This window comes from Colias philodice, chromosome 12, assembly GCF_061535455.1.
Source record: "Colias philodice isolate Cphi_HAF_F1 chromosome 12, ilColPhil1 Martin Lab GWU primary, whole genome shotgun sequence".
NCBI lineage: Eukaryota > Metazoa > Arthropoda > Insecta > Lepidoptera > Pieridae > Colias > Colias philodice.
Genome location: NC_143097.1, coordinates 9,043,711 through 9,065,589, shown reverse-complemented (window position 1 = coordinate 9,065,589; position 21,879 = coordinate 9,043,711). Strand labels below are relative to the sequence as shown.

General features: G+C 34.9%; 1 protein-coding gene across 2 annotated transcripts in view; it reads left to right on the top strand.

The window, feature by feature from the left end:
- The window catches only part of Lar (tyrosine-protein phosphatase Lar), a 338,436-nt gene that overhangs the window by 10,711 nt on the left and 305,846 nt on the right, over window positions 1–21,879 (top strand). The gene's annotated exons all lie outside the window — the stretch shown is intronic.

Here is a 21,879-nt window from a genome sequence, read left to right as displayed (position 1 = left end):
GTTGCGGTTATGCAGCTTAATTTTCTGACGTTCGTGCGTCGGGCAAATACGGGACTATATTACATTCGAATGAAGTCAAACTAGCATCTATTCTCCGTCGTATTGTCATGCATAGTGAATGAGTCAAGTCAGTGAAATAGGCTAAAATGTAGCAGCTAGCATGTCTGGGATAAAGCTTTGTCGTAAATTTCGAGTGTGCTGCCGGCTGCCCCGCCTCGGGCGAACCGAGGGGCACCCACGCCTGTTCCGGATATTCAACGTAACGAATGGCTTTATTAAGACTAAATATTACAATTTCCGAGCAACTATTCCGATGGTTAGAATTGCTAATGCAACGACGAAGGAGCCGAGTGAAAAGATGCGATTGCAGCGAGGCAACCCGCCGGTGCCGGTTTCCTGTTTTATGAACGGCGAAATTGCAGTTTCACGCCGAGTTACTAAAGCTGGATGTTGTTCTTTACACTAATTTAAACTATTCATTCTGTAGCAGACGGCTCGGAAATTACACCGTTAGGATTTATTAAGCGTGCACCATTTTTTATGAGGGCGGATAGAATTTTATGATTTCTCGGGGATTAAGTGTTATTGCACCGCTGAATGGATATTTCTGTTTAATGGAATAGCTTTTTAGAAAGGGTTTGAGTATTTCGAGGACAAATTGGTATGATTTAATATTGCTTAGTTATCTGCGGGTAGGTAATTTGTTAGTCCCCTTTCGGGGTCCGCGTTGGCTATTGTTGCTTGCGCCGTCTTTTGTTCATCGCCTGCCCAATACGATAACATCTTGAGTTATTATGATTAGGATTCTTTGCCGAGAGACGCTAACTAGCTGAAATGTTCATTACTGTTGAAGTTTACTCATTTGGAACGCAATTGCTAAATGAGACTATTTGTTATGTTATTCTTTTGTTATGATATCCCTTATAAATATCAAAAGTTTGTTCCCGTGTAATTAAGCTTAATTAATATTTTTTCTGGTAAAGAGCGTTTCAACGAGGCTTTATGCTAAATGTTGCGGCTTATGATTAACTGTATTCAACGTAATATAATGCAAGGTTGCGTTTTCGGGCCGATAACAACGACATATGCGGCGGCAAGTGCGTGTCACCGCGTAATCGTTGCGTTGCTCACAATTCGGTCATTTTTGAATTAATACGATAAAGTACGTGCTCAGATTGACCCGCTAGATTAATAACGTAGCGACTGCTCGTAAAGTCAATGGAGTTAATATATCAGCGAGCCGTCATGTCACGCACCGCTCGAAATGAGACTTTAATTTCATATAGTGGCCTGAAATTTATCGATAGACGGTGGCTTTTTCAATTAGTGGAAACATCCAATTGTCATTGTGTTTATAGTGTAATTGTCGGTTTGTTATCCATCCATCTTGACCGTTGTAATGGGTAGCCATCAGGGAAATGAATAGCTCCACTGTCCGCTCGATCGGAACGAGTGCTTTGTAGCAGCGCTCTGGCCGCGAAATTGCTTTTTGTTTTTCACGTCCGATGTACCAAGTGGCGCCCTGTTACGGGCTAGCTCCTCGCTCCCCGCTCCTCGCTCCTCGCTCCTCGCTCCTCGCTACCAACTATATGTGATGTTATTAAACAAATGATTAAATCTTGCGGTGATTTGCTTTTGTTACTATACTATATTACGTAGCGTATGGTAGCGTAATTGCTGTATAAAGGGGAAACGCGAAGAAATTGTTTTTAAATGAGTTCGTGCGATTCCAAGAACGGGTGTAATACGTGCAAATTTTAAGGCGGTTTATTTTAAATAACTACAGTAATATTCTATTGAAAACTAGGTTTTATGAATAATTAATAAAGTATGATCATAACTGAGACTATCCATAGGATCCACAATACAACTAAAATGAACATTAAATCCTCGGATTCATAAGTTAAAGATGCCTACAGTATCGATTGTCATAGCTCTATAAGAGCATGAACAAAAATTGTATTTAGCGAAACATTGAATGAAAAAAATTAAATCGAGAGATAATTTATGGTTCAAATAAAACTGAATGGAATGGTGCTAAGGGACTTTAGTCATATTTAATTTGTTAGTAAACAGTGGCAATATTACGGTAAAAGTGTTTAATTTGATAAATATGTAGGTGTGATATTTTTCAACTAGCGTTTTGATACAATTGTGTCGAACAACGAGGGAATTGTTTGTAATCAAAACGGCGTGTGGAAATTGGAATACATATTACTATATACAATATTTATGTAAATATTAATTTATAGTACTTACTGCAGGATATCCGTTATGAGAAATGCTGTTTTTTGACATTCTTAAAAAGTCCTTGAAGATGTTTGAAACAAATTCTTAAAAATAACATAACTAAAAATTATGATTGAAAAAGTATGTACCGACTTTCGTAACCAATATGGATGCAAAAAGCAATTTACTAAATATTTTGTTAATCTCAAACTTGTCAAACTCATCGAAATTTTGCACTGCACGAATAAACCTCGTTCAAAACCAATTCAAAACACTGTATAGATTGCTTTCTATAGTTAATATCGTATTTTCAAATTAATATAACGTAACATCTGCTATTCCAGTTGGAAATCATAAATATCTCTATCGTAGTGTAGGTAATATAGTGTTACGCTATTATTATACTATACTAGCTGGATCGGCGTCACTCGCGTGGTACCCGGCTAAACAATAGTTATTTTTGTTTGATAGAGTAACAATCATCCATACATTTTTACAAACCTTCGCAATTATAATATTACTTAGTAGGGGTAGGATGGTGGTCGTCGGTCCTGTCATTAAAGCGGCTCGACGGAACACGGTATAGTTAAGTCGGTAAGAATCCGGCATAATCCATCCAGAAAGTAGGAGGAACAAAAAAGGGAGTAGGATGGTAGTGTATACTCTTTTCATATGATAGTGTATTGCAAGCGAGCGGAGCCGTGCTGTGCGTGCCACACCCCGTACATTAGGCGGCGAGTGCTTCCGCGCATTTATCAATCTACCCGCAGTGACGTTGCTTCTATTACAATTTTTACGTAAATGCACTTGAATATTGTTGCTTTAATGTTTGGATCTGGGTGGAATGTTGCAGCTTGTTTAAAGGGGGGATTGGTACCTCCATTGTAATGTGTAATATGTTGTATATTTGATATTTAAATGATGGATCATGCAACTTACTGTTAATCATTCAAATTTTCAAATCTAATGTTAATTGTAGTAGGGAAAGAAATTAATGCATGGTATTTTTACACTACAACGTTTGAATAAAGCCCAAAGATTACTTTGATAAAAGGATATTCATTCAAAATGTCGAGATATTGCGTTCTCAACAAATGTTCGTAATAATTATTAACTAAACCGTCATGAAAGATGATGAAGGCATCAAAGTTAGATTGCGGTGTTACCGAATCGAGGAAGTTGCTGCGAATAACTAATGGTGCGCATCAAAATATGTTAAATAGAATTATTATTCATGATAATAATAATTATTCTTTGTTAAGCCATCAACGTATAAATTTTAATTTGGTTTCTGTATTGTGAAGTATTTTCGACATTTATTGAATCATTTAGCTAGTTTTAAAGAACTTACTAGAAGGCATATTACTTTTGCGTAAAAATGATTGAATTAGTTTAGATATATATATATATCTACGTATTATTTTTTATCGTATACATAAAATTACAATCAATATTTCAAATTCCAATACATAACTGTGCATTCCAGTCTGCATTCATCCCAATTACAATGTCCAAGACGATCTATCTCGCCATGCGTATTCATATTATAGCCGATATCGGATACGAGGCCCCATGTAATGCGTCATCCATCAATCGGCCTGCCTACCGGAGCGCGCACGGCAGATTTGTATCCATCGATATCCATCCAGGCCACTAACACTACTGCGGTTTCTTCGGCCGAATTGAAACGTTAAGATGCGGGGACACGAACGGACCGACCTCATATAATAGTCTCTTTGAGCAATAGGGACGGAAGATCCCGTTTGATCGTTGACGCGTATTGGAGGGTTGCGGTTGAATGTCCCACAAAAAACAGCAACAATGTTTATCCAGTGAGGCAGATGCGCCCAGTAAATCAGTTTGGAATAAGCAGCGTTGAGCTGTTCGGTTGCTGCATGATGCGGGAATTTGTAACCGATTTAGCGTTAGCGATAAATCTATCGGAATATTGATAGGACGTGTTTGCTCAGATTCATCGAACATTAGATTTTCCTCTATAATAATATTATGGTTGCATTGACAGTTATTTAACCATTGAGGGAAATACTTTAAGGTGTTATTTGGCGATATTATCTTGGAATTATATAATCACATCCAAACCTAGAATAAAGAATCTATCTCACTCTTATTGTAACAATTGTTTTGACTAATATATGAAGCTTACAGGGTAATTGTTAACACCATAATCGTATGTTTTTCATTGTCTCACAAGACATGTTTGCAGCTCGACACGGCACGGTATCTATCCCGTTATATATCATAGGTAATATATTCAGTAAATTACGTCCATTCAGCCTGGAATCTGCCTCGCTAATGGGGCTGATTTAATTACGTACTACACAACTTAATTTCCGCTTTGAAATCACAATCTTGAATCACTCAAGTTTAATATATTAGATTGGGTAATCGGCGACGTTTAGTACACCGTTGGTATTATAGTTATATTTATATATATGCTATATTCCTGAACTTGTATTAATTACTGGAATTATTGTATGATTTGGTGATTTGGTTTAATCTGCATCGGAAACTGGGAGGTGGTGAGAGACACGCATTCTTCTTGTTAGTTGTGTGTGTAGCGCGTTTGGCTTGTGTTAAGTGCAGTTGCAATTAAAATGGTGCACTGGGTTATTTAAGTTTTACGTGATTTGATATTTTATAAACGTTCTATAAGTAAATTAAAAGATTCAGACCTTGAGAGAGAGCCAGAGAGATTAATTTAAATTCAAAAACGTACTCGTTACTAAATACATAATATTATTTAATACGTATACTCTTTTTGATAATGTGTTGGTAAGCGCATAACTCGGGAACGGCTGAACCGATTTCGATAATTCTTTTTTTATTATATTCCTTGAAGTAAGAGGATGGTTTTTATGTAGAGAAAACGTAAACATGTACCACGGGCGAAGCCGGGGCGGACCGCTAATTAAAAATATATAAGACACCAAAGTAACTAGGTACATCCACGCCGTGACTTTCGGTGTTTTTTTATCCTACACTTTATTCACTGCACTAGAGTTATTTCATAAATATTGCGATCGTACTTAATGCGGATAATCTTGATTTAAACTTTTAATCCGACGGATATTTACAACGAAAATATATCTACATTAAAGCGGTTGAGCGCGCTTTAAGCGGCCAATTAGTCATAATAATCCTATTTATGTAGTATATTTTAATGGTATGGCTATTTAGTATTATCTTAGTTCAATTGATTGGGCCTATGTGGAGTTAGCGTGATTAGTTCGAGGTATGTATTGTTGTTTGCGATGTAGGTATACTGGTTATGTTTAATCACAACCATTATAATAATGTCGAAACTTGATAAACAGGAGATCAATTCATGTTTATGAAGATGTTCTTCTATCTATTCTTATATATAAAAATGAATCGCAAAATGTGTTGGTAAGCGCATAACTCGAGAACGGCTGAACCGATTTCGATAATTATTTTTTTATTATATTCCTTGAAGTAAGAGGATGGTTCTTATGTAGAGAAAACGTAAACATGTACCACGGGCGAAGCCGGGGCGGACCGCTAGTTTATAATAAAATTGTATTTGAAAAGTCTCTTTGAGGTTCTTATTACTAACGATTATTCTAACGAATGTTTATAAAAATAAAAGCTCTTTACGAAAGGAATTGTACAAATTGATGAAGGATTAAATTGTAACGAGACGAAAATGGATATTAATAGAACACCTAGATCCTTTAAAGTCTAGAATAAGTAGGTAGGCTTCTTTATGTGGGCGTGATGCCGTAAAAGGTAAAGTGGGGCATTGAGTGGGTTGGTATAACCTCTGCTACTTAATTATTATGAAAGAGTATAAACAGATAAAATTTAATTAAAAATTTCACCTGTCGTCTGTTTTTTCTGCTTAATCCCTGAAACTGACACATAGCTTATATTATAAGGATTAAGAAGGGTAGTTTACTTTTAGAAATATGATTAATAAAATCGTGAACACGAAAAAAGCTTTTGCCATCTTATAGTATTATGTCATTTTATAACACATACCTATAATACCATACCATACCATAAGCCGTATAGTAAGTATAACAAAATTGTAATAGAACATGTCGACGGGTTAGAAACGTAGGTATATTCCGAAGTGGTCTGTCCACGATTTCCCGTTGCACATCGACCGGGGCAATGCAAATGAGCGAAAAGATGGGATACGAGGGTCAACTCATTTGATATTCCCCGGCCGCGGCGGTAATGGGATATAGCTGTGAGTGCCATCTGACGATCGATCTATATTTTATTTTCGCAAATTGCATGAAATGATGACCCCCGAGTGTAACCCTTGTCACGTCGAATCTGCTCGCCCGGTATTCTATGCGCTGTGAGCTGTCGAAACGCTTTTTGGGGTCGATTGACGATTTCACACCGCGTTTCCGTGTGTCTAATACTATTAGGGTGTTTGTGGAACTTTATCTATATAAGGCATTTGGTGTTTTAATGGTTCGCGAGTGCGTGGTGATGTGTACAGGAATTCATGTTTAATTTGCTAAATTGAATACTAGAGCTTGTACGACTGTCGCGAGATGACGTGATCATGAATTATTTATTGTGAAAGGACAAAATATGTGATGAGTCTAACGATTGTGCTTTTGGAGTGAAAATAATTTTGTTTTTATATACGTACAAATCACGACTTTTTTAATTTAATAAGTTAGCTGTCGATCAATAATTTAAAGTGTCTTGTTAGATAACGTTAAATACGTAATTAATGAACGTCTCGAAACGCGTGCAAAGTGAAATAACACTTTATTGATAATACAAGCCGCTTTATTTATGACGTTCTTACAAAAAATAACATTCCCGTTCCCAAGCAGAAGAGCTAAGGAGATAACGTGCCTGAGATATTGCTACTTATGTAAGATGGAGTGGTCGACCTAAGGGTATAAAAAATTCACGACTTGTGTTAAGGGCTATATAAAATATGGTTCATATGAAGTCTCTATTATGTTGCCGCGCGGTGCTCTGCGAACATTTTTGCAAGTGATAATGTTGTTTAATCTATTAGGTATTCTGTAGTGGTGTGGAGAAGATTTTCGATGTAAAAAGGAGGAAGTGCAACTTGTGGCAACTGTTATTCATATGTAGTAATTTTGTAAATTACACTAAACAAAGGTTTTTTTTTACAATTTGAACCTTATCGATTTCGAGGATATTCCGTAATAAAGTCGGCTTAAATCTATAATCTCAAATATTTACTCTGTTTTAAACACTGCAAAATGTATATCGCATCCAATACAATAGTTACAGTAGGCTCTAATGCAAATACAAAATAACCTGATACATATAGAAACGTTCCTCAAAAAGCTCATGCCCGAGGGTCTAATTCACTTATCCGCAATTTAATCGCTTAATCTTTAATCCGCCAAGGGCAGGTCCCCGCACGTTACAGGTGTATGATAAAATATTACGTGCAATTTACGAGTGCACACAGCATAGACACCCGCAAGTAGGTGCGAACCCCCTCTTCATACTTATTGAGCCATTCTCAACATAAAATGCAATAATGCAGGAAGCTTTTTAAATTATATGCAACGCTAAAAGTGGCTGCTGTGTGGGAAACATTCTCTCGGCAAACATAACTTGCCTTTACTTTGTAACTTTTATAGAGCACTCCTATTTGCCTGTTTTTTGTTTGCAAATCATTTTCTTTCAATAGTTCCCCGGGAATTTATAACAAGTTTACCTAAATATGTTATCTGCCGGAGTGGTTCTCTGAGCGTATGTGGATTTTGAGGTTTAATAAAATATTATATTAGAACCGTACATATATGAACATGTGTATGAAGATAACGGTTTAAAATATAGCTATTGCTTAACTCTATATTTCTATAATAGGATGAGGTTGTGATTTTATAATTATAAGTATCGACAATTCAAACTACAACTATCAATAACAGCTTGCACAATGTTTGCAACAATGCTTTTTCTATTAAGTAAAAAGATGCGTGAATAACAAATGTAAATTCATTTTTAGTTCTTAAGTATTTTTTTCCTTCATTAAAAATATGAAAATTCATAGTCCCTTTCTCGAATTTTCAAGTTGTCAATGTCTTAAAAAGTTTGCTAACAGAGTTATTGCAAAAGAAGTGGCATAATAATTTGAAGGGATATTCAAATTTCACGGACTTGTCGCCTGCTTCGTAAGATGTCATGGGGTTTGAAACAGTTTTATATTAAAACATGAATATAGAATGATGCGGAAGCATAGTGAACGCAGCGAGCCCGCCCCACTAAATTAATAATTGATAAACTATTATAATTGACAAAACCTCACACTGAAATTAGTATGGAGTAGCTGAAAGCTGAAAGCCGCTGCCTGTTCTCTTTGCTTATTCGCGTATACCGCAGTCAAGTATATTACAATACATACGATATTATCATTTGGTATATTATACACATTATGTAATATGAAATATCCAAACGTACTTGGATACAAAACAAATGTTAGCAGTAACAATTTTTCACGCTGAAACAAGATAACATCAAAAATAACTCATACACAACTAGCACAATCGTGCTAAAGCGAAAACTGAAAAATTGTATTTAAACACCGCAAATATTTATATCCCTTTGTTTGCACGTTCAAAACGGAGTTAAATCAGAGGCGTTAACACGTCTCGGAGCGGGATTGCAGCGGGATCGTTTCGTTGTTTTGGAGCGTTTTAAGCGTTTTTACTTGGCGCTAATGGACGCGGACTCTTACCGCTCGCTTGTTTACTATTAATTGCGCCTTTTGTCGCGTACAGCTGTTGTCTGGCGCTGCGGTCGGTGGTTCTGGAACATCTTTATGAGAGCGATGTGGTGCCGGAACACATTCGATTGACTGTGTTGCAAATGAGCGTTGCTCGTGTTCCATTTGTGATGTCGTTCTTTTAACGGTTGTAATTGCGTTTGTATCTTGCGTGTTCTATCAGTTTTGTATAATGCGGTTCGGTAATGGATCATGAATAAATGATGATTTCAAAATATTCATAATGCGTAAAGATATATCTTTATTAGCATTGAAATAAAACATTTGATTTATTCATAAATATCTTCTCGCTACGTTCGCCTAAAAGTATCGGAATCGCAGAAAACTCTCGTGACATTATGAAAAATAAAGTAACCGGCGGACCCGTAGTTTTCATCCGCGTGAAAAAGTCTTAGTAATATTGCGGAAAAATAAATTCTCTTAAAGCTCACCATTACTTCCTCCATTGAGAAGATTATAGTCGGTGACATTTTCGCCGTTTTTCTTCATTGTTCAAACAGACCGCAATAAGCAGGACTGCAGTTTTTTGACGCACCGCGTGCAAACGGCTTTGCACCGGTTTTTGGTTGTTTTTGCAACGGAATAATTTTATTTATAGCTCTCGCGGTGCGCTCCCGCGATGTTGATTCAAAGTTTTTAATTAAATTATTTACTTGATAATTGTTAGCGCTGATAGTGGTGCAGTGCTTTATGATTGTTTAAAAATATAGGTGTCCCATTATTGAAACGACTAAATATTGATTTTAATTTGATACGTACCTACGTCGGAAATTTATATTGAGTAAAAATACGCTATTTTTAAATTGCATACTCCGTATTTTTTATGCAGACCTCGCAGTCAGATTCATTATCGACTTCGTAAATGTATCATTATAAAGGATGTCTGATGTATCAGCATTTCTTGTTCGAAAAAAATAAAAAATAATAAATCAGTCGCGTGCGAGAGTAAAAATAAAGCAAGTTTTATTTACAAGCCCAATTTACATACAGAGGCAGCTGGCAACTTGTAAATTTTGTCACTCTGTATAAATAACGTATTCATAACGTGTACGAGGTAGATACGCCATTTAAATGTTGCCATGCGTCAAATTCGAGTGGACTGTTTTGATATTAATGGCCGTTCTAGCGGCAACCCCGCGGGACGGTGGAAAGTTGCTTAAACAAAAGAAACTTTGCCTGAATTTCCCATTTTGTTTTTAAAATCTAATTATACCTTTTTTTCGTAGGGTGTGAGATTGAATTTTTATTGCGTGTAACTTTTTTGGATGTGAACTAACGTATTGTGAAATATTACAGTATTTATGGTAGGTAGCTCTAAATCATATGCAATTTTTATTTGTGCGGCATTGTACCTTAACATTTATTGAGTTTATTTTATTTATTAAATATCAGTTAGTAAATAAAACATTTTTAATTTAAAATCTACAACCCTAGCTGCGCATAGACACGCGATATTTTACAAAGTTTTCATGAAAATTAGTTCTGTCCGAACTAGTAACAAAACAAAATGTAACCTCTACGTTGTAGATTGCTAACGTAACTTTTATTAGTTTCAGACACTTGAAAAACTTGAAAAGGAAATTGTTGACGAAATTTTCCTTCCTTATTTGTGTACCCTTACAATAGGGTTCAACGCTGACCTGTATTTTGAAGTACTGCTTCTCTCTCTAATGATCGATGAAAAACAAGGACAGGTAGAGCTCTCTTTATTGTTGAATACACGTGTCAATTGTTTTTGTGAATGTAGAAAATATTCCACAATGGTGAATGATCTCTGTACCTTGAATATTAATCCTCGTGGAACCCACGTGTTAGCTGTGTTAATCGAGTTTATAAATTATAATCTATCTATGTATTAAATTCCATACAAAACCAATCAGCTGCATTTGCATGAAAGAGTCTCAAACCTCCACCCATCTTCAAAGTCAATTTATTTTGAAACAATTACTTATGTCCGAAGACTATTCAAGAAGTGCGTATAAATTTTACAAAGAAACATTTATTATACAGTTACTTAAATAATTAATAATAAAAAGTAAATAAATCGATGTTCCATCTCAACATTTGTGACGAGAACAAAGAACTGGCTTTAGACGCGATAAAACATAACATTAAGCCACCGGTTGCGATGGGATGTTATTTATTTTGTTTCACGGCTGATGTACTGCGTATTGCGTGAGCGATGGGCGAAATCACGAAAAATCACTGTGATTTTTGTAATCACTGACTATTGAAACTAGATGTTTGTAAGTCATTATTCGGAATAGAATAACACCGGATAATGGGTTGTTTAAAACACATGCTAGAATCTGTATATGTTGTAGATAATATGTTGTAGAATAACAGCAACATTATTTATTCAATTAAAATTATTTTGTAATAATTATAGAATTAAGTATAAGTGTAAGCGTTTTTGACAAAAAGTAATTTCGTTTCCATTACATAAGTAAATAAACAGTTACGCTGAAGTCCCTCGTCAGCTTAATAGCATGACAAACAATAAAAATCAGTGAGTCGTATATAACTTATACTATGACGCCATTGCGTCGGAGCGACAAATTAATGTCATCCGACTATAATTATGTAAAATTTGCCCAATTGTACATTGCCAGGCGCTTTTATAATCAGCGCAAATATGATTGACACATTATTATTCTTGTGTTTCTCGACTGTTATTTTTAGCAATGAAAATAACAGTGATTTATCAAGTATCGAAATAGCAGTAGCAGTGACAACACCAGTGATTTTGACAACATAATAACGAAGCGAAGGTTGGTGAATGGAACACCTGTCGCTAACGGGATGGTAGGACCGTTTTGGCGCGATAAATTGATATTTTATCTGTCTGCCCTGTGATTCTGTAACAATCAAATTAACAGCTATTTTATCATGCATAGAATTAATATTGAAATACGATTTTCCGAGTATAGGTACTTTTGTATGATAACATTGAGAGGCTATTTATATATAATATGAATATTGTATTTGTCTAGAATATTCATATAAAAGCGGAATATTTTTAAGGGCAATAATTTTGAAGCATAACTCACAAAAAATTGACTTTCTTTATTAATATTAAATTTTATGCCGTAGGAATGTGATATTAATTCAGTGAACCCTAGAAAACGGCTTCAACAAACATGCTTCATTCATACATTTTTATACAGAATGACCTCTGACATTAAACCCTTTCTCTTTAAAACTGTTTTAATTTCACTAGTAGAGGCGCGCGGGTCGCCGCGCCCGGCACTTAAGGCCCATACACACTAGATGACGCGTGTGATTTATTGCCCAATGCGTGTCCATTTCTGTCGAGAGCTCTCTATAAAATGTCATTGTGGAGGGTCCCTAAAAAATTTATGGTACCCGAGCAATGGAAATATTTTATACTATTACTCATGGATTATAAATGTTAGATACGTGCAGCGTGCGACTCGAGGAGTGTTATTTTTTGAATTAAGGAAGTTGGAACAGATTTCGATGTAGAAAGTTGAAAGGACGTCGGGGATTTTTTATTTGTTATTGGTTTTACTCTCTATACTAAAATATTTAAGTGTTATAGTAAAATACATATCGAAATCTCTAGCGATGATAATAATTTTTTAAGTTTACTTTCTTTGGATCTTGTAAGATTGTGAGCATTAAAATTTAATTTATTGTTCGTAATATCTACAGTTATGTACCCTTATATGCTACAACAAAGATAATAATAATCAAAAATCTGGCTTCTAATAATTAGTTTTCTAAATTAACTAATAAAACGAAGAAGTTGTTTTGTCTCTATCATTATATCATTTATTGTTATTATTATTTAAATACATCTGCAGAGTAATTCAAATAATTACACAAGATATTAAGCAATACAGATAGGACTAACGTTTCCTTAACAATCTTATCTTAACAACTACGAACTTATTTTAATGTTTCATCATATAGATTGTGCTTCACGGGCGTTACCATGATATCTTAAAGCAGTATTAAATCCAGTGTGGAAAAATGACAGAGCTATACAGGTCGTATAGCGCTATCACCTTCCCACGCTGGGAAGATATGGTAACTCCCCATTTATACTTAGCAGCGAGGCAGTACATAGTGATAGCTGTCGAAATGACAATTAACGTTGAAAGTTTGGGACATGAAAGGAAAAGTTCCAATTAATTAATGCAATGTGGCTCTCTAAGTGCCGCTTGGCACGCAATGTTGACAATCGGCCAGCTCAACGAGATAAGTGATAAACGTCGTGGTGTATGGGGCTTGGGGCTTTGCGTTTCGCTTTGGTTCTTGTGATCTTTGATAATAAGAAGTAATATAGGTAACAAAATATAAACTGAAGGACATACGTAAACGAAAGTTCGATTTATGAGGCAAACAAATACCTTTGAACATTGTATGGTAGTTGCATTGATATTCCTTTTAGTGAGCGTTAAGTTTGAATGTTGATTATATATGGCATAACGTTTTTTTATTAATATTCGATTCAAAATGAATTAACTTTATTTGAAGTAATATTATTTAAAGCACAAGAAATAATTTTATCTATTTTTTAATATTAATCATAATAAAACGTTTAAAGAAAGTTTTAGAACAATATTAAAATATTTTAAAGAAAAAGCATAATAAAAGTAGGAAATTTACCGATACAAATCTGATTAATATTCATTAAATTTATTAAAATGGATACGAAATATTCATTAGGCTACGATGAATATTGTTGTAAAAGAACTTGCGTATTAAAAGGTCGGAGAATTTGAAGCTTTACAATATTCAAATAAACTTTGCGTCCGTATCTGGAATTTGTAAGATAAACTATCTATTTTCCCGGTATTTATCCGTTTCGGAGAACTGTTCAAAATATACATTTAAATTTAATGTAAGTAAAGTTGTTTTCTTTACATTTTGCGATCTAAAGATTAAATACATATTTTAATATAATCTGTACTTTGATGATACAACATTCACATTTTTTACAATAGTTTTTTAACTATATTCATGGCTCATCTGCCGAGTATAAAGTACCTACCCAGTGCGTTTTTATCAACTTTTTCGCTTTTCTTCTCTACACTAACGGAATTATAAGAAGGAGATTAAAGAAGACTTCGACACTACTGTTACGCTTTGAAAAATGATTTTACCAGCAGAATGCTACTCTATTATTCCTGAGTGACATTATATTGCACGCCTCATAAGCGAAGCGTTGAGGTGGGTACTACTGTCACTTCGCGCAAAACATCTGATTTTTCAAACTTAAAATGTCTTTATGTATCATACATTGCACTTGTAAGATAATACATACACACACATATTAAGAAAAAACACTATTTTTAACGTTCATGATATTTTTGATGTCATTTTTGTTATTTAAACTAGTTAAAAAACAGTTTAAAAAAGTTCTGTCTTGGACGTCCGTGTGTCTGTATGTGCGGATCCTTTTTCTTGTTAACACGATAGCGACCGAAATACTTTACTAATCGAGTCTTTTTTTTTCTCTTACGCTTGAGTATGCTCAGGAATAGAACCCTTTCATTTTTCAGGGTCTGATTCGATGTGTGTGAATTGTTATTAAATAAACAAAAATAATAATTTATAAATATTTATTAAAAAAAAATTATGAGGCGTGCACTTTTGGATTTTCCATATAATTTTGTTTTTATCCCGGATCAATCCGAGCGGAGCGGCTAGTACTATTTAAATGACAAAAAACATGATCAAGCATGCAGTTGGCTGTCCTTTATATAACGATGCAATAGACTAATAGTTATTTGTAAAAGCAAACACAACGAGACTGTACACTGCAGCCGAATGACGTCAATTAGTGGAGTCGAAAAATGCAGTGCGTTTAAAATGTAAAATATTTGTTTAAGCGCATTTTCGATTCGATGTCTGATGAAGTTATGTGAACGCTCGCGTTTTACGTGATTGCAAAATATTTAACTATTTTATACTTATATATAATTAAGTATTAACTTGTTTAACGTAAAGGTATTATATGTATGTATATCGCTTAAAAATGATTTCCGACAATCATGGCAGAAAGCAATAGGATAAATTGTTTAATAATAATTATTCGCACAGAATCATGACTCAATGGATTCGATGTAAATTTTATTTATTTTGTTAGGTATTTTGTATTGATAGTTTAAAATATTTTTATATCACTTCAACACGGAAATGTCACGGCCGAACGGCTAGTTATAAATAATGATCAGTAGATAATTGACCTTCTACGCCACTGGTGTTGATGCTACGAAAGTTATTTTTTAATTTGGATTCAATTATTTTTCATATCATCATTTAACTTCTAATTGATAATTTTATATTGTTTAAAAGGTACAAATAAGTATTCAGCTACATACATATTTGTGCTACTGATTTTGCAATTAAACTCAAAATTAATACATTAAAAATCAACACGGTTGAAAACGTTCTTTTATATGGTACTTATTCTTATTGAAATGTACCCGCTTTTCGCACGTGTAGGTACATAGAATACGGTCTCTAACCCGCCGCGGCTGTCGTCTCATCGTCATAATGGACACTCAAGTGAGACATCGTGATCGTGGACGGTTCTAAATAAGATTGTTCGTGGAAAAAAGCAGGTTTGTTTTGTAGTGTAATTAACATAGTTGGTGTGCTCATGTCGCAGGAAAATTGCTTGCTTTGTTGGGTGCGATTGTATCGTTGTAAGGGACACTATTTATAAGATAGGTTTTGGAAAATGCAAATGCAATAAACATACATTTAAAGAAAGTATTATGTAGATCAAAACGTGGTTTTTGTTTAGTATTTTAGTGACTTGATAAAGACATTTGTTGTATAGTAAATTGATTTCTAGAATACAGTTTTGGTAAATCGTTTTTATTTAATTAAATGTTTATATAATTAGACTCAAACTAAAAAGTTCGTCATCAATAAAATAACTTGAGTGTGCGAAACTTTACTGAGGTAGAATTACGTATTCAAATATGAATTCCAGTGAGATGTTACATATTCAAAATCAAAAGGTTTATTAGTGTAAGTATTCACGATAGACTATTTTGAACCTCAAGCTCAAGTCAAATCGGAGAATCATAAAAACATCAATAAACCGTAAAAGCGCACTGATTATGCCATTGTATTATCCACCGTGCACACAACATACAAGATAACCGCGTTACAGCCTCACAATGAGCGCGAGGTGTTAATTCCGATGTGGGAGGCGTTGGGCTACGTGCCTTCTAATGATGCGCTTGATCGAGATGGTGCGATCACGTGGCGGTCGCGAGCGATTTGACAAAACAAGCGATTAAGGCACCAACACACGGTTTGAATGTTTTTATTGGTGATGTGAATGGTTAAGGTTTTTTACAGATGTTTTGTCAGTTATCGTGGTGTTGATGTAAGAAACTGTGTAAACATACACGATCACGATACTCATAATAGGTTTGTAACTAAAGGCCTTTTTTATCAATGGAGTCGGCGAAATGATTATTCTTTAATGTTACGTTGCACTGTATTGTATATTACACAATCTTATCCCTCTCTTATTTACCACATTGAGAGTATTCATTCCCTATCAAGCTACAAATCGAGCTAATTCCATGCTACGAACGTGTAAAAGGAATGAAAATATTATCCCCATATTAAACGGGTGTTTCGCTTATCCAACATGCTCTTAACCTTAATTTGCTGCCTCGAGAGCCTTATTTACAGAACGGGACAAAAGCGAAAGGAAAAGAAACCTTCTAAAGTAACCGTCATGAGAAGCTATAAATTTTGTAAACAAGTGTTCAGGAGTTCACAACATTTGGACCAACAAAAAAAATATATCTCCAGGTATACCAATTAACCTAACCAATTACTTCACAATTTAAAACCTACTTCTAATATTAACCTTAAGTTTCCAAAGATTAGCGCGTTTGAACAAACAACTCTTTCTTTTTACTTATTATATATTTTAGATAAATTGTATTACGCACCTTTTGACGTTTTTTTCGTGGCGAATTTATTTCCTTAGATGTACTGGCTACTGGCTCCATTATACGTAATAACAAATAAAATTAACGCAACAATTAAAGTAACAACAATAAAAAAGTGATAACGAAACAATAACAAAATTAACAATAACAACCAGATCCGCGATATATGCAAAGCAATGAAACAACTCAAATGATGCGTTTATTTCAAAATGGCGTCCCGATAGTTCACAATCCCTGCGACGGACGCGTTCCGGTACCAAGAAACACAAACGATAGCGCTTTGCGTCGTTAAAATATGATCCGACTAAATTAAATAGGTTGTTACTTTCATATAACCCGTCTATATTTCATGTCGATTGAATATGGTCAATTTATTATTATCTCGCAGTATAAAATGTTTACTTAGTAAAAGATGTTTGTTTACATAATTTATAGCTTCTCGTGACGGGTACTTTACAACATTACTCATAAGTATTGCTTAATGAGATTAGTTAGTGCTATAGAAATAAACGGGAAATATGGAAACTATTTTTCGACCGTACGTGTAGCGTTGAGGGTGGTTAATTTTTATACTACAATATACTACCGAAGGGTCAGTGCGCAAAGAAAATGTTATGATTATTTAATTTTGGCTACAGCTACAATATTTCGTAGACGAGCTACGATTTTGCTACGAACTTGCTACGAAATTTCAAATATGAAGCTGCCCTCCTACATTTGCTTAAACTAAATAGGAGGTATATAATACGCAATATCCTTTAAAAATAAAGATGTATTTGCATTTATTAACGTGATTAAGGTTATTTTTAATTTAGTGAAAGTGCCCTCAGACGGGATACGAGCTAATTAGTGTTCGCGTCGACAATCAACAATGTAATGTCAAGTAAATTGCCTCTTCACACGCGATTTACGCAGTTTGAATTATAACCGCTTTTATTTGGATGGGTGGACCTAATTAATACTAGGGCTACTACGTTCATTTCGGCGAATGTTCAATGTAATAATGCGAACGGGCGTGTTGGCGTTCAGACGTTTAGTTTGATGAGATGGTTCATGTACATGGTTTGTTGCGTTTTGATGCAAGTTGCTTTTGTCCATTACATTATTTGTGGGTGCATTTGGGAGTTAGTAGTAGGATGTGTTAGTAGAAGTGTTAGGACGTTTCAGTTAAGACGTCCTGTTTATGTCCTTTATGCAATGTTGAATTTGTGTAATTATACTTACACTCAAAACTATGTTCTTTGTGAATTTTCCATTTGTTTTACAAAATCGACGAATTTTAAGCCCCATTTGGACAATTTACGGAAGGAATTAATTTCGGTTCTAATCTTATATTGTTTTATAAAATACCTCCTTGTGCGTATAAATGCGCACCAAATATTATAAACTGCGTAGACAAGCATGTCAAAACTGCGTTGATTATTCAGTTTATCATTTTCTATCTTGTCGAGAAGAGACAAAGTAAATAGTTTCAAAATTAGTCAACACTAATCATATTGTTATCTCGGCAACGGGACAAACGATGTAATCACATCGCCGATACACAGTAAACAATGTTATCGGCCGTCAAGTCGCTGTCAAACTGGACGCGTGACGGCTTCGACGTATGGTAATGACGGTATCTTGACGTAATGGACAAGTCGCGAGTGGCAATCTAGAGCTGCCACTTGTGAGTGTTAGAGGTTTCAGGGATGGGTTTGTGGGATGTTAATGAAGTGGTAGTGCAGAAGTAAATGTAGTATCGTGTGTTGTAATGATGAACGTTACTATCCAACAGGAAGAACGATGACAATTGTCTAACTTCTGACAAAAAAAAAATCTGCACTATCACTCCGTAGATCCTCGTAGGTCCTACGTAGGTACTCGTCGTTTATTTAAACCGCCTTGAAAAAGATGGTTAAAAGGCAAGCTATCAAGAACAGGTACACACAACATAGTACTATACAAAAATATGATACAACTCCTAACGAACGTATCAAATTCCCGAGGCGTAAACTAGAATTAGACGGCAGATAGGCATCAGGTCTTATTTCAGCGACGACGAGACTATTAATATTTTTGGACCAAAGCGTAGATATACATCTGGGAATTATCTGACTGTTCTTTATACGTGAGGTGAATGAGAGCCGCGCGTAGTGGCTTTTGAAGCAGGACACGTAGCGGCATAAAGAAGTGGCGGGCCCGTATAACATTATAATAGTTTTATCGTATTACAGGATGCCTACAAATTGTGTGTCAAGTTTCATGACGACGTGACGCTTGCTGTTGCGCGCTCAGGTGCTTTGATATATTACGGGTAATATCGCTTTCGAGGGTATTGCATTTATAAGTGCTTCTTACGCGGTTGCTTTATATTTACGAGTACTATTGGTTATCGGTTTAAATAAAATGTAAAAAGTAGAGGCTACCATAATATAATGAATAGTTTATAGAAAATGGCACAAAATAATAATTCAAGTTTATTTTTAAATAGGTCACGCTTCTTATTATTTGAAAAATGATCGTGAAAATTATAAACCATTATAAATAAATAGCTTTTAAGTGTTTCATTTTAAATACGGAATTCCTTAATTAAACCTGGCCATTTATAGCTTTTTAGATGTTTTCAAACCGGACGTAAAGATAAGGTAACAAAGGGGCTCCATTTAATTTTGTAGTTCCTTCAAAAAATTGCAGATATGAATTCGAAACTTCAACAGCTCGCGAAGCGTGATGGAATTAAAAAACAAAGATCGGAACGAAGACTGAAATCGCCCCAAAGGATTTAACATAAAAGGAATTTAACAATTTACGTAAAAATCCTAGTCAGGTCGTTTACCTTTCAACGCCAGGCTTTTCACAGGTACCCGCAATTTTTAGAGATAGGTATTTTAAATTGTCTGTCTGCTCTCTGGAGGCTTTCGCTATTAAAGAGAGTGCATTCGAAGGTCTTTCCTCGGTATATGAATAAAGTACGCGGTTGGGTGCCGCTGTATTAATCATCCGCGGCGCTTTTATAGATTACTGTTTAACTATTTATGCAGCGACCTAATGTTTGTTTAGGTTAGTGGGTAATTCGTTTGTGATATTATCGTAACTGTAGAATGATTGTTAACTTAAATAATGGTTTTATGATAAATAGATGTATCTTATTCTATACCAAATAGGGATCGAGATAGAATGTAAAAAAGTAATATATTTAGTATTGTACGTGCCTCATAGATGAATTAACAACATCACAGTTTCCGAACGGATATAACATAATTTTAACAAGTGAAATATAAACAAAGCAGCAAAGGATATAATCCTCGTACCGGGTTCCAACCAAAAAGTTCGCGCACGATAAAACATGGCGAATTCAGTTTTGTTTTTCACGTCACCAGCAAACGTCTGGACCTTGTTTCGTACGATAACAAGTGCCTCTCTGCACATTATTCTCTTGTCAACTGAAACATATGGGGTTTTTGTTTGAATTCTCGCAAGTTGTAGCGGGTTTTGTGCGGTGCGGCGCATCGGTGCTCGGTGCCGCTAACGAACGTGTCGCGCTTATTTGTGTTGATCTGCTACTGCTTGTGTTTTATGGATAATGTTTGTAGATGATTTTATTTGCAGGATTTTGAGTGTGTCTAGCGTGTTTGGTGTAGCGATTTTCAATTAATAGAAATGTCACACAAAGGGTTAAAAAACCTTTTTTTTTGCGAACTGTAAAGTATGTTGGTAAACTGGTAGGTATAATTTTTTCACAAATAGAAATAATACACAAAGTAGTATTTTATGAATGGTTTGTACGTGTTAATCAATGGCTTTTTAAAAAAATGAAATTAACATTGGTCTTATTTCATTAGGATTTATTTTTAAGTTTATAAGGTCTTATATTAATTGTATTCAGTTTAATTACTCATAATACACAAGTACAACTAGGTCTATCTGTCGTAGACGCTGCTTGAGTACGAGTATTGTGACTCATCGTAATAATAAATGTTGTTAAGCCTCCTACGCACATTTGTTACCAATATGAGCGTAACAATTACAGACAACAATCTATTTTACAGTAACGTAATCCCTAATCTTCGTGTGCACCTGGATAGTTAGCGGAAAGTTAGCTAATTTATAGGGTATTTGTAGTTCTCGGTAAAGGATTTAGTCGTAGCCGGCGCAGACTGAGAATCAAGAGATAAGAGCAAGTTTTCCTTTAATCACCGATGATATTTATACTCTTACACAACGCCTTTGATCGAGTGCTCAGATAAATAAACGATGGAACTTGTTAGTGAAGTAAATTGTGTCTTGTTGTTGGTGTGTTTAGATTCGAAATTCGCTTGGCGGTCGCGTTGTTTTGTTTATTTCTAATTTCATAAGTACTACGGTTTCAGCGCCTGAAAAGAGAGGTTTAAATGTCTTGGATGTTCCAAATCTTTGGATAAAGGACTATAGTTGGTGTTTCTCATGATTTCGTTTCATTAACAAAATGCTTACAGTACAATGTAGACTTCTATTATAGTTTTCAATTATATACATCTGAAATTAATTAATTACTATTCAACCCTATATATAGCTAACACATATAAATAGTATACAGAATCATATTGATTCAATAATTACATTGTCCCACTACATATCTGTTCAGATAATTAGATTTACCTCTCAAAGTACCATCCATACTTGTGAAAGTTGAACGTAAATCATAAATAACTTCCAATACCCGAACTTACGAGTGCGTGGTCCCTCTGCAAATAACTTAGGCGTTCCCAGTGTATTCCTATTGGGTTCAATCCGACCATATTTTAACGAACACACCTCAATTTGCATAATTAACTCTGCCTCCGCTTCTTTGGTTATACCGTAGTTTATATTAAACGTATATTTTAACTATTAATTTCAGTGACGCTATTTTTGATTTAGGGGTGAAATTAGGATCAGTATTTTCAGTTTCTGAAT